Source organism: Bos taurus, chromosome 1, assembly GCF_002263795.3.
Source record: "Bos taurus isolate L1 Dominette 01449 registration number 42190680 breed Hereford chromosome 1, ARS-UCD2.0, whole genome shotgun sequence".
Classification (NCBI taxonomy): Eukaryota; Metazoa; Chordata; class Mammalia; order Artiodactyla; family Bovidae; genus Bos; species Bos taurus.
The window spans coordinates 3278171-3280654 of NC_037328.1; positions in this window are offsets into that span (position 1 = coordinate 3278171).

Genomic DNA, 2484 nt, shown 5'->3' on the forward strand with positions numbered 1-2484 from the left:
AATACAGTCCACACTTGAAAGATAGAAAAGGGCATATAATGCAAAGAGACTCACTCTCCTATCTCCCGTCTACTGGTTTCTTCCCCTCTCTAAAAGGAGCTGCAGTTAACTGCTTCCTTGTGGATACTTCCAGGGGACTCTACGTGCACGAGCAGTATGTACAGAGGCGCACGCTCTGTGCAAACAGTAGTGTATTATCCACAGTATTGAGCACTTTCTTTTTCACTTCATATTATCACGGAGCTCGTTCTGTTTCTGAAAGTACAGGATTGATTCTTGTTTTTAATGGCAGCATTGATTTCTTTTGTATGGAGGTGTCATCATTTTTACAACCTGTCGTTTAGTGATTGACATTTGGGTTGTTTCCAATCTCCTTCCAGTTCAAACAATACTACTGTGAATAACCTACTAATACTGCCTTTTGGGCATGTGTAAGATGCCCATGGGCTTCCCTGGTGGCCCAGTGGTAAAGAATCTGCCTGCCAATGCAGGAGACAAGGGTTCAATCTCTGGGTTGGGAAGAACCCCTAGAGGAGGAAATGGCTACTCACTCTAGTATTCTTGCCTGGAAAATTCCAAGGACAGAAGAGTCTGGTGGGTTACAGTCCATGGGGTCAAAAAAAGAGTTAGGAATAACTTAGCAACTAAACAACAAGATACCCATGGGATAGAATGTAGAAGAGGGATGACTCTGCCAAAAGTCAGATGAACTTTCTTACCTAGCTAGAGACTTTATTGCCAAAGTGCCCATATCACAGATTGTACTGATTCACACTCCCAGCAGCAATGATGGAAAATTTGTCCGTTTCCCATTCCCCGGCAATGCAGTATGTCATCTCGTCTCCTTCAGCTTGACAGGTGAAAACTTGGAGATCTTGGTCAGCTCTGCAAATGCAGTCTGGAGAAGTACTGAGTCTTGGGGTGAGTCACCAGTGTCCAAGCCTGGAAGGCCTTCTCCCTCATGTCCTCGGCAGCTGCCCCAGCCTCAGCCAGGGGGCCTCTGAACCCAGACCAGCACCGCCTCTTCCCCAGGTGGCCCTTAGCAATACTGGAGGAGCTGGTATGAGAAGCTGGCTTCTCCAGCTCCTTCTTGAACAGCATCCTTTATGGCTGCACATCAGGGAGGAACTTGCAGCTGAGAAAGAGGAGTCCAGGGCATCCGGGGACAGGCCAGCTGCAGCAAGAGGCAGCATGGTCCTGCAACCCCGGGAAGTTGAAAGATGAAGGCATGACTGCATTTTCAGGACACATTAAAGTCACGCCTTGTGATTGCTCTGTGTTTGACACTTATCAGGCCTCTCTGAGTAATCTGAATAACAACTTTTTATAAGGGGAAGTCATCCAGCTGCTCAAACAAAAAACATACAGGTCGCCTTGCTGTTTAGCCTCTCCTCCCTCACTGGACCTGCCTCGTGTCCAGGCTCCCCGAAGCGGGTTGATTTCACGAGGCGTATAATCAGCCCACACTCACTCTCTGGTTAAAAGGCATTATTAATTTTAGATTTTCTTTCTTTCAAAAGCTTCTTATTTACCAAATAGCTCACTACACGTATCTATGACACTAAAATCAGTGTGGGAGGAGGGATGGAGTACAGCCTGGGGATGTGGGTACTGAGACAGAGAACTGGATGAGGAGAAACTGGAGTTTGGGGTCTAATTGAGTATTTATTTATTTATTTATTTATGTTTGGGTATAGCATGTGGCTTGCAGGCTGTTAGTTTCCTGACCAGGGGTCGAACCTATGCCCCTTGCAGTGGAAGCTGGGAGTCTTAATCGCTGGACTGCCAGGAAAGTCCTCTTACCAGATATTTAGTCTCTGGAAAACTAAGTGAGTCTCTCAATGCAGCCGGGGCTTAAATCATGGAATGTGGGCTATGCTCTTTGTACATAGTATTCTGGTCATCCTTCTTTTCCTTCTAGTTTATGCTGTTGCAGCTTGTGTTGTTATGAAGTCCATCGGGAGAAATATCTGGCCAGATGGTCAGCAGCAAGAATAGGAAGCTCGTTAGTTTTCTAATCCTCCGTCCAGCTTGGATCCTCCCCTGTGACACCCATCATGGTGGCTTGCCTAGGATTGTCTTCAGAGAACAGCTCAGATTTGGTGGAGGGAGAGCTGAGTTTGCCCATCTCTGTGCATGCGTATGTTCAGTTGTGCTGGACTTTGTGACCCCGTAGACTGTAGTCTGCCAGTCTCCTCTATCCCTGGGATATTTCAGGCAAGAGTACTGGAATGGGTTGCCATTTCCTTCTCCAGGGGATCTTCTCAACCCAGGGATCAAACTTGAGTCTGCTGTGTCTCCTGCATTCGCAGGAGGTGGATTCTTTACCATTGAGCCACTTACTGCTGCTGCTACTGCTAAGTTGCTTCAGTCGTGTCCAACTCTGTGCAACCCCATAGACAGCAGCCCACCAGGCTCCCCCGTCCCTGGGATGCTCCAGGCAAGAACACTGGAGTGGGTTGCCATTTCCTTCTCCAATGCATG